Source organism: Perca fluviatilis, chromosome 15 (genome assembly GCF_010015445.1).
Source record: "Perca fluviatilis chromosome 15, GENO_Pfluv_1.0, whole genome shotgun sequence".
Taxonomy (NCBI): Eukaryota; Metazoa; Chordata; class Actinopteri; order Perciformes; family Percidae; genus Perca; species Perca fluviatilis.
In genome coordinates, this window is record NC_053126.1 from 37361180 (window position 1) to 37373497 (window position 12318).

The following is a 12318-nucleotide window of genomic DNA, read 5'->3' on the forward strand; positions in this document are numbered from 1 at the left end:
TCTTTTAAATTGAATAAATCACGATCTCCTTATTTTTGGTGTTATTCTTAAAGATATATGTGGGTCTACATTTTTAGGGGAAATCTACCGATGTAGTGTAGTGTTTCCTGTAGGAATTGTTTTTAGCCTAGGGCTAAACACTGGAGCAGGGTTTGCCTCAACTCCCCACTGAGGCAAAATTGGACTGGCAGAAACCCTGTCATGCCTTCAGAACCCCTCACCAACACATTTTGCTACACTTTGAGACACCAAAAAATGCGCGGAGGTGTATTTTGTTTAAATGTTATGTATTTACAACTTGTTTGGAGTCCTGTTGTGGTAAATTCAGTGGGCCATATTTTCCAGAAATTCCATCACTCTTAGCGGCTGTGAAGAGCCTGATTTCGGATAAGATCAAGAGAGCTCAAGCTATGAAGGTGAAAGCGAATATGAGGCCAGCATTGCTCTACCATCACCTCCTCAACCCACATCTGCCAAACCAACATCAGTAAGACCATTGTCAATTAAAAACCTAAAACATTCTGTCACTGGTGATTGTCTTTGTTTTTATTCCTGTTTGTCTTTCCTTCTTACAATGAATTAGGTGCAACTAGGGAATGATGACTCCACCAGAGTGTCTGCCCATTGTTGGGAGACTGCAGAAGCACAACCTACAGCGAAAGGAACGCCCCGCACCCTCCTGCTGGGCCTGTTCACCATTGATGTCCTACTGAAGTCCAACCTGACGGGAGGGGTCAACAAGGTCGATCCATCTGCAGAGAGACGCCAGCCTCTGGAGCCCAACACGCTTACAGCTTTACTCAGTAAGACAATAAGAATTTATTTTGAATGGATTCATATATTTTGCAAAGTTATTGTAAATGGTAAAGGGTAACAAACACTTTAGGACTGAAATGTACACAACTAATAGTGAAACAGATGGACGAATAAAAAGCTTTAACAGCTTTGATATTCTTTTAGATATAAAGCGATTTCTCTATCTAGTCAGAATACATCAATCATTTTATCAGCATTAAAATGGATCCCCTGTAGTAGCTTTAAAATCCCAGCACCAATTCACCTCCCATAGGCAGACGCTTGGCTACAGCTGCTTTCACTGACCACAATCAGACGCGTAACTATCGGAAAGCAGGCCAGGCCCGGACCAATCAGGGGCCCGCAACACTGGAAGATATTGATTGACAGCCGGGGCCCCCTATCGCATTTTCATTACTCACGACAATCCCAGCAGTCCCACGTGCGGGAGTGAGAATGGGTCAAATTAATTTCCTAGTTTCTGTTATGAAGACGAGACGTGTGTGTGACTCGAACATCTCACACTGACCAACAAAACAGCGAAAGACGGTCAAAACATTTCAGACCGTCCTGCCAACATGTAGACATTTTAACATCACTGTAGACTGTCACTGAAGCTGCTGCTGCTTCAATACTGTCTGCTCTCTGCAGCGGGCGGGGCTGCTGCTCCATTTCCCCCGCGACTGACGCGTGCACACACACACACACACACACACACACACACACACACACACACACACACACACACACACACACACACAATCACACACGGTGGATGCAGGAAAAAATGCAGATGAGACCACACGATGGCCTAAATTGAGGACAGCTACGCTCATTATTGTAAGTGCAATGATAAGTTAAAGTCCAATAAGTCCTTTATCAAACCGTATGAATGTGTGTGTGTGACCAGGATAGGAAATGAACTAACAATTTAAAGATCAACAAGCCACTGACAGTGACATATATGTTCATATTTGATTCATTCAATAAATTATTATTTTTTGTCTTAAATCCACCATCCATTTTCATATTATACCAACATCAGCATCCTGAGCCTTTTTGGTTCCTAGGAAATCTCAGCCCAGAGTAATTAATTAATAGTAATAATTAATATTCCCCAAAACAAGTTTCCTTTTTATTTTTAAAGAACTATACAACAGTTTTGAATGAAGAATTTTTTTTACCAAAGCTCCCATTAAATCAGGCATTTTGGGCCGGAACAATCTCAAAAAAAGGCCGTGACATCGTGGAGGGACTGCCCTAGTGTGATTTATCATGTGTTATGGTTCACATTCACCAGTGTTTTGTTGTTGTGGTGCACGTAGGCTACTCCTGATGTTGTCAGTCCTCTCATCTCTTATATGCAGTGGCATAACGAACCAACACCTACGGTGGCCGGGAAGTGCAATGCAACATTACAAAGAATGAAACACTTTTACATTTTGGAAAACAAATTTACATTTTGGAAAACAAAATAACATTTTGGAAAACAAATTTACATTTTGGAAAACAAAATAACATTTTGGAAAACAAATTTACATTTTGGAAAACAAAATAACATTTTAGAAAACAAATTTACATTTTGGAAAACAAAATAACATTTTAGAAAACAAATTTACATTTTAGAAAACAAATTTACATTTTGGAAAACAAATTTACATTTTGGAAAACAAAATAACATTTTAGAAAACAAATTTACATTTTGGAAAACAAAATAACATTTTAGAAAACAAATTTACATTTTGGAAAACAAAATAACATTTTCGAAAACAAATTTACATTTTAGAAAACAAATTTACATTTTGGAAAACAAAATAACATTTTAGAAAACAAATTTACATTTTCGAAAACAAATTAACAAGATGCAAAACACTTTTACCAGTCCCGAAACAAATTTACAAATGACAGATTCTTCACGGAAAGGGAATGTACCACATACCGGAAGTGATGAGGTTTTGTATACATGTCGCCTTGACTACGGCAGTTATGGATCGAATGCGTCAATAGAGCCGCCATCTTGGAACAGGGGAGGCACTGCCTTATATACTGTCTATGGCCGTCCTTAATGCATCAGCGTCAATGTAGGCAAAGGTCTAACGGAAATAAAATCACTATAAATCCGTCAAAATCTCATGCGATGTTTCTTGTTTTTTAAACAAAAGACAAAGAGACTAATTAATGTGTTAATACAAAGAATATTTATTATAATCAGTTCACAGATATGAGTACAAACGGAAACTTCACCCTTCTGAACTAAGAGGTTCTGCTTCAAAGTGAAGTTTAAACAGACTGAAATGTCCAGGCTCACTCCCCCACTAATGATTCATTTATTTCTGCATGTATTTATTTATTTACGAGACTTTTAAATTCCGTGTTTCGTAGATCCACAGTCCGAGTCCCGCCAGACTCCCTTTAGGAAACCTGTGATTTAAACTTCAGCAGGCTGTGACAGTCCGCTCCGTTTAGTCCTGGATCTGATTCTCCCGGGCTTCCCTTCCCTCCAGCGGGCCCAGCAATACGGCCTGGGTCTCCAGCTGCGTGGTGTCGGTTTTGGCTCCCAGGAATGGGCAGTGAGCTCCAGGTCCTGCAGCTGCAGAGGGACTCAGCTGCCCCCTGCTGAGCTCGATCCGCCGCGGCTGTCGATACGTTCCCTGTTTTTCCAATGTTTCCGTCAGGTCCGCGTCATATAAAAACTCCAAACACCGACCACACGTAAAGTCACCATAAACTTCATTCACGCCATATACTCACTCACAACAACACAAATTGACTGCGCTCACCAACAACACCTCATCACTTCCGGTATGTGGTACATTCCCTTTCCGTGAAGAATCTGTCATTTGTAAATTTGTTTTGGGACTGGTAAAAGTGTTTTGCATCTTGTTAATTTGTTTTCTAAAATGTAAATTTGTTTTCGAAATGTAAATTTGTTTTCGAAAATGTAAATTTGTTTTCTAAAATGTTATTTTGTTTTCCAAAATGTAAATTTGTTTTCTAAAACGTAAATTTGTTTTGGAAAATGTTATTTTGTTTTCCAAAATGTTATTTTTGTTTTCAAAAATGTAAATTTGTTTTCTAAAACGTAAATTTGTTTTCTAAAATGTTATTTTGTTTTCCAAAATGTAAATTTGTTTTCTAAAACGTAAATTTGTTTTCGAAAATGTTATTTTGTTTTCCAAAATGTAAATTTGTTTTCTAAAATGTTATTTTGTTTTCCAAAATGTAAATTTGTTTTCTAAAATGTTATTTTGTTTTCCAAAATGTAAATTTGTTTTCCAAAATGTAAATTTGTTTTCCAAAATGTAAATTTGTCTCGAGCTTTGTAAAAGTGTTTCATTCTTTGTAATGTTGCATTGCACTTCCCGGCCACCGTAAACACCAGACCCCTATGCAGGATTATCAAGGCGGCCCCCCTTCTACAGCACGTGATGACGGCGCAATGTCCCTGAATAGGCTCCCATGAATAGGACAGGAGAGGATCATAGACACACTGCAAGTCCTGTTTTCACCTTTATGAGGCGAAAAAATAATAACTGGCTGGTAAAAAGTCACAGTGACTGGTGGTCAAAAAAGGTAACTTCATGCCCTGCACACACACACACACACACACACACACACACACACACACACACACACACACACACACACACACTCAAACAAACACACACACACACTCTCAAAACACACACACACTCTAAAACAAACACACACACTCTCAAACAAACACACACTCTCAAACACACACACACAAACACACACACACTCTCAAACAAACACACACACACACTCTCAAACACACACACACTCTCAAACAAACACACACACACACTCTCTCAAACAAACACACACACACACACACACACACACACTCTCTCAAACACACACGCACTCTCAAACAAACACACACTCTCAAACACACACACACACACACACACACACACACACACACACACACATAAAAAATAAAAACAAAACACATTAATGCAGTTCCTGAAGACACAGGGGACAGAAATCCTGCAAAATAATCAGAATAACGCGACTAAACGAGACAAAATAACGTTATAACATTTCATCTCGTCTCGTTTTGGTCAACGAAAAATGAAGAGACATTTTAGCATAGTTTTTATTTTGTAAACCACATTTAGTCTCGTTTTTATTCATCAACAATATTGCATTATATATTTAGTTATAGTCCTCGTCACATGACCAGCATTTACTCTGCGTCTCGTTTTGGTCACATGATGAAGGTTCGTTGACAACGACATTTAGTCAGAAAGTTACACATAAGTGAACACACACTACTCCTGGCATTCTATTGGTTAGGGGGTTTGGCAGGAAGGAGAAGATGTGTAAGAACAGAAGATCCTAAGAGGGAAGAGAAGGGCTGAAGCTGAGGGCAGGAAACCTGTCCAACAGCAACATATCGGAGTCCAAGCATGACGTTCAGCACAGGCTAATCCAAGCACCAGTAGTGGCTAGTTTAGGTTTTCAGGGAAATTATTAGAAATCACAAAATGAAATGCTCTCCAACTGAAAGAATGTGCTCTTGAATAAAGACAGGAATAAAACTCCATACACATACAGTACCTACGTGAACTCACACTAAACTGTTGTACTCTTTTTAGCGATGATTTTTTTTGCGCATTTTCGGCCTTTATTATTTATTTTTAACAGGACAGCTGAAGACATGAAAGGGGAGAGAGAGGGGGGGTGGGGGGGGGGACGACATGCAGCAAAGGGCCGCAGGGCGAACCCAGGCCCCCTGCGTCTAGGAGTAAACCTCTATACATGTGCGCCCACTCTACCAACTGAGCTATCTGGGCGCCCTAAACTGTTGTACTCTTGGCAGTGTAAAAATGTTCTATTAAATAAAAATAGTTTCATGCTGCCACATTTATCATGAAAAAAAAACAATTTACTATCTAGTTTCACCTGAGATGTTTATGGATATAAAAACTCCCTCCGTGTCCTTTGTCAGTTACCAGATTGTTGTACTACCTTTAGTGTCTCACTCCCCAGCAGTATTTCCTGGTCTATCTTCCCCACTGGTTTTTAGACCTAGAGCCTGTTTTACGACCACGTCTTTTGCCTCCTGATTTTAATACCTTCACCTGAGATTGTAGTTTGTACCTCTTTACCTCTGCTACTGAGTCATGCTTCAGAGTCCTCTGAGCTCCCTGACTCTGTCTGAATGGGAGGAGAGACTGACGTATCTGTCAGAGAAAATAAAACAGCTCAGCAGATTTATTTGGACCACAGGTTATAAAAACACCCAACATTTTTTCCATGTTGTGTGTTCCAGTCATGGCGTTCCCTCAGCTGTCTGCCTCCATGCTGTTGGCTTCATTCCTTCTCCTCTACTGGACGACATCCTCAGCTGAGTCACATGATCCCACATCCTCCGTCCTCTCCCCCCCCTCCAGGGTGAAGAGGGAGATGCCTTTAGACACCAGAGAGAAAGTGGAAAACGTCTCCAGCTTGGCGCCTGGTGTCAGAGTTCTGGGCGCCTCTTTTGTCAACACACTCAAAGAACTGAATCAGGGGGGTTGTGCACTTTAAATAGTTTTTTACGTTCAGTTTTCTTAAAATACATGTCTTTGTTAGGTTAAAATGTTATTTTCGAGTAACATCCATGTCATTGTGTCTATTGTTACCTGTAAAAAATATGAATGTGTTGATAAATCATTTAATTCAAAGTGAATTAGCCCTGACGCAACAAAAATATATTTCTCAATATATGACGTGACAATATATTTTATGTGTCTTCATATATTGTGAAATTTAATATATCATATGATATATTATGTAATAATATATTATATATAAGTTATATATTGCAATATATGGGACAATACTGCAATTATTGCCGTTATTATATATTGAATAAATACATATTGTTATACTATTAAACATGTTAGCTTTTTTATGTGATCCAATAGACAACAACTATAAATGAACAAAAATATTTAAAAACAGAACAATCCCTCAGTGGAAAAACCAGGACAAGAATGCTTTAGTGCAGTGTTATGGATCCCACATGCTAACTTATCAAGACCTGCTCTGATTGGCCAGCCGTGGCCAGTCCTTCAGCTGTCCACGGACGTTTTCTTCTCCTGACGCCTGGACTACGAAGCAGGATTTGGGGTTACTGAGATAACTTCAGGTTCAACCCAGGGTTTGGTATATCACAACGGTGGATCACTTGTTACCGGGTTCAGTCGCCGTGGTAACTCATGCTGAACACCTAACCTGGTCGGGAGCAGGTTAAGTTGGAGATCAGAGATCAACTGGTGTAAAAGCACCGCCTACTGACCAATCAATACTCGATTGATAATGGTGTCACTGTTCTTAGAAGATCAGGGGAGGAGGGCTCATGGGGAGGAGAGAAAGAGAGAGAGAGAGAGAGAGAGGGAGAGAAGCAGAGAGAGAGAGAGAGAGAGACAGGGGAGGAGGGAGAGAGAGAGAGAGAGAGAGAGAGACAGGGAGAGAGAGGGAGAGAGAGAGAGGAAGAGAGAGAGAGAGAGAAGGGAGAGAAGGGAGAGAGAGAGAGGGAGAGAGAGAGAGAGAGAGAGAGAGAGGGAGAGAGAGAGAGAGAGAGGGAGAGAGAGGGAGAGAGGGGTGCGCTCATAAAAGTTCAAACATTTAGATGGCTTCCCACTGCCAGGGTTGCAACTGCAATAACAGACTAAAGCAACGACAGTTTATGGAAAGCACAAGTTTAATTATGGTCAGATCTTGGTCCTGACTGATGAAGTGATATTAATAAGCGTTGTGATTTAAACATCTACAGCGTCGGCTATTTTTTTGCCAGCTTTCCTCCTGTTTTAGGAAGCAGCGACTGTAGCTTTCTGCCTGTAAAACCGTATCTGTGTTCTTCATATTTATGTACAATAATAGTTTGCTCTTCTCATGCAAAATATGCAGCTCTGGTATATGTTTGTGATTGGTCATATGGAGCAAACCCCGCCTCTTTTATGTGAACGCTGGCACCGCTGGATTGGGAAACCCTGGGTTGACTGAACTAGTTGTTAACCAGCGTCGTGATACAGGTTATGCGGGACCGCAGTTGTTAGGGTTAGTGACTAACTGAAAGAGATCCAGGACCTGTTGATCTGGATTCCTAGTGCAGGCCTCTGGTGTCGGAACTCACAGATCCTTTGGTTTATGGCTGTTCGTATGTCTGGAATCTTCGCCAATAACTGCATCTGTAAAAGATAATACAATAAGAAAGACATCCACAGTGTTAGCCTCTGATTGTTGCAAAAGGAAAGATGAGGTGGATCCCAATACTGGTAATATTTTTCTTGTATGCTTAGTCCTCACTCTTACCTGTAAATAGTTGAGTCTGAAATCAGAATTGGCTTCTCAAGGAACCAAGGAAGGAGTTAGGAAGGTTCTCCAAGGGGCTTTTAGAGCGAGGATGTTATACTACTGTATCCACTTTGGTTTCCAGGAAGTATTGTGGTCAGTGGTGTAACGAACCAACACCGGGCCCCTATGCAGGATTATCAAGGCGGCCCCCCTACTACAGCACGTGATGACGGCGCAATGTCCCCGAGTAGGCTGCCATGAATAGGACAGGAGAGGATCATAGAGACACTGCATATAAGAGATGAGAGGACAAAATCAGGAGTAGCCTACGTGCACCACCACAACAACAACTACACACTGGTGAAAGTGGACCATAACACATGATAAATCACACTAGGGCAGTCCCTCCATGATGTCACGGCCTTTTTTTGACATTGTTGCGGCCCAAAATGCCTGATTTCACGGGAGCTTTGGTAAAAAAATTCTATAAAAGTTGCGATGTCTTTGTTGCAATGAAGTTGCAGAAGACAGTGAAAGTTGCAAAAAAAAAAAAAATGTGTATAGTTCTTTAAAAATAAAAAAGAAACTTGTTTTGGGGAATATTAATTATTACTATTAATTAATTACTCTGGGCTGAGATTATATATTATATATATATTATATTATTATAAAAATAATAATTTATTGAATGAATCAAATATGAACATATATGTCACTGTCAGTGGCTTGTTGATCTTTAAATTGTTAGTTCATTTCCTATCCTGGTCACACACACACATTCATACGGTTTGATAAAGGACTTATTGGACTTTAACTTATCATTGCACTTACAATAATGAGCGTAGCTGTCCTCAATTTAGGCCATCGTGTGGTCTCATCTGCATTTTTTCCTGCATCCACCGTGTGTGATTGTGTGTGTGTGTGTGTGTGTGTGTGTGTGTGTGTGTGTGTGTGTGTGTGTGTGTGCACGCGTCAGTCGCGGGGGAAATGGAGCAGCAGCCCCGCCCGCTGCAGAGAGCAGACAGTATTGAAGCAGCAGCAGCTTCAGTGACAGTCTACAGTGATGTTAAAATGTCTACATGTTGGCAGGACGGTCTGAAATGTTTTGACCGTCTTTCGCTGTTTTGTTGGTCAGTGTGAGATGTTCGAGTCACACACACGTCTCGTCTTCATAACAGAAACTAGGAAATTAATTTGACCCATTCTCACTCCCGCACGTGGGACTGCTGGGATTGTCGTGAGTAATGAAAATGCGATAGGGGGCCCCGGCTGTCAATCAATATCTCCCAGTGTTGCGGGCCCCTGATTGGTCCGGGCCTGGCCTGCTTTCCGATAGTTAGGCGTCTGATTGTGGTCAGTGAAAGCAGCTGTAGCCAAGCGTCTGCCTATGGGAGGTGAATTGGTGCTGGGATTTTAAAGCTACTACAGGGGATCCATTTTAATGCTGATAAAATGATTGATGTATTCTGACTAGATAGAGAAACCCTGCTCCAGTGTTTAGCCCTAGGCTAAAAACAATTCCTACAGGAAACCCTACACTACATCTGTAGATTTCCCCTAAAAATGTAGACACACATATATCTTTAAGAATAACACCAAAAATAAGGAACCGTGATTTCTTCAATCTAAAAGAATCCCTATTTTAATGTAAAAGAGATAGTTGCCTTTAACTGCCATGTTGCACAGCCTGGTGTTCTCCTTATGTAAAGCCTTGACTTGGGTCTCAAGATCTTTACTGGCTGCAGAAGATCCTACACTCTGCTGGTCCTGCAGTCTTTGATTCTCTTCCCTGAGGGCCCTGATCTCCTCCTCAAGTGTTATGGGGGCAGCTGTTCTCTCCCGTCCTGTGTGTGTCTCTCCCCATTTTCCCTGTTGGATCTCTGTGTGTGTGTTGTAGCTGCTGGCTCAACCTGCTCAGCTGATGTTGATTCCACTAACCACTGCTGCAGTATTTAGACCCAGACGGAGCTCACCTTCGGCGCCAGATCGTTACACCTACCTATGTGGTAACTTGGCTCCCAGTGTATAACCTTGCCTGTTCTAGTTAGTCCTCATCTTGTGCTTTGTTTAAGTGTCTGCCTCTCTGTTCAGACCTATACCACAAGACCTGCTGCTGTTGCGTGCTGTTTCGCCAGCTCTACACCACTCTGACCTCTACCTCCCTGCTCGGATTCCTGACAGAGAGCTCTGACGCACCACTTCCTGCCCGCTTCAGCCGCCATCCAGTCGGCGACCTCCAGCTCAGCTCTTTCCGTCCCTGGCTGCTTTAGTTCCAGAGGGTCATTTAAACATGTATAACTGCTACACTGTGTCTGAGAGCCGAGAGAGAGAGAGAGAGAGAGAGAGAGAGAGAGAGAGAGAGAGAGAGAGAGAGAGAGAGAGTGTGTGTATGTGTGTGTGTGTGTGTGTGAGAGAGAGTGTGTGGGTTCTTGGCCAACATTTTGGTTTTGTCTATACTACTAGGTACTTATACGATATTGACTGGATTAAATAGAATTGCATTACTAAAAAGAGACTAAAATACAATTTTCATCGACTAAAACTAGACTAAAATAGTCCTGGATAATTCGGACTAAAAGATTAAAATGCTCAGACTTTTAGTCGACTGAATCTTGACTAGACTAAAAAGAGTATGAACGTGACTAAAACTAATAAAAACTAAAATGACAGCTAGTTATGCATGCAGTATTTCTGAATTCTGGGAACAGTAACTGATTTAGCTCTGTTCTTAATTCAGAGACCATTTTGTTATGGTTTGTTTCTGTGTTACAGAGATTTTAGGAAAGTAACAAAAGTGCCTTCAGTCGTATGTTATGTGGCTATTTTTTATGTCTATGACCTGCTACGTCAGTATTAATTTAGGTTAAAATATGTTTATTAAACATACGCTATGTAAGAAAATACAAAGTATCAAATCAGTCAACTGTAAGATACTGCGAGAAAAAACAGTTGTATTATATGTTTAACTTTAGTTAAAAGTAGAATACTGTGAAAGTAATAAAAAAAATTAACAAAACAGTGCTTACTTAAACTTTTCTCCTGTTTTTTATTTTAAAATTCTTAACTTTCAACTTTTCTTTTTTACAGAAAGTAAGCAGAGAGTTACAGTTTTTAATAATCGCTATGACAATTTTTTCAATACTTTCAACAACTTTCCTAAACTCTTAACACACCAACACACTTACAACACACAATTGGCAAAACAGTTAATTTCATGCTCAAAATCACACATTGTAAACTAAACTCCAACACTGATTTTCAAAATACAATAATTCACTAACACAATACACTATGTCTACCAAAACAATGCAATCATGTCTCAAAATCTAATAATTCTTCCAAAACACTAACACATGTTCTCTTCTAACAGCAACATTTAGTCAATCATAGCCCAATGTCATAGAAAACATTAACATCCCATGGAATTACTACAGAAACTGCATTATTTAATATGTGTCAGTCAGGTCTGCCCTTATACAACAGACAATAGTGATTGTATTGATCATAGATTGTGTTTTACACTGCAGTTTCTCTCGAAGCCTCTCTACATTTTTGTTTTGTTGGGTTTAGTAAATCTTTTTTTAAGGATTATTTTTTGGGCTTTTTCGCTTTTATTTGACAGGACAGCTAGATGAGAAAGGGGAGAGAGAGGGGAGGGGGGAAGACATGCAGGAAATCGTCACAAGCCAGATTTGAACCCTGGACCTCTGTGACGAGACATAAACCTCTAAGTATATGCGCGCCTGCTCTACCCACTGAGCCAACCCGGCCACCATTTTGATTCTTTTGCTGCAGAGATTCAATACAAAAAATGAATGACCCATCTCAGAGTAGCTTTATAGAATGTACGGTTTATTAAAAAAAGGAGACAGAGACCTGGTACTCCTCTTCCTCTCCCTTGTGAAGGCATTTTTCTTATCTTCTGTGTTCATCTACAGTATATTGTTCAAATAGGTCCTCTTTTACTGTACTACCATATGATCATGAGATTGAAAGAACCTCAACACCTGAGTGGGTTTCCTAGAAGGGAATCAGCTGTGATCGATCTATTTGCATAACTTCAATCAGCTGTTTCTCAATAAATGCATGTATAAAATGCAGGGGATATATTTGTGTTTCAATTTACAATATGATCAGCTGTTCACTGTGACTTTAGCCTATAAATTAGGTTCAGAACATGATGTTATCTGTTCTGACATACAGTGTGAAAGC

General features: G+C 40.3%; 1 long non-coding RNA gene across 1 annotated transcript; it reads left to right on the forward strand.

Annotated features, from left to right (window-relative positions):
* Window positions 1-357: 357 nt before the first annotated feature.
* Window positions 358-6437, forward strand: LOC120575265. The gene is made up of 3 exons (XR_005641975.1): window positions 358-487; window positions 584-803; window positions 6098-6437. It is a non-coding gene; the product is annotated as an uncharacterized LOC120575265 (long non-coding RNA).
* Window positions 6438-12318: the final 5881 nt, after the last annotated feature.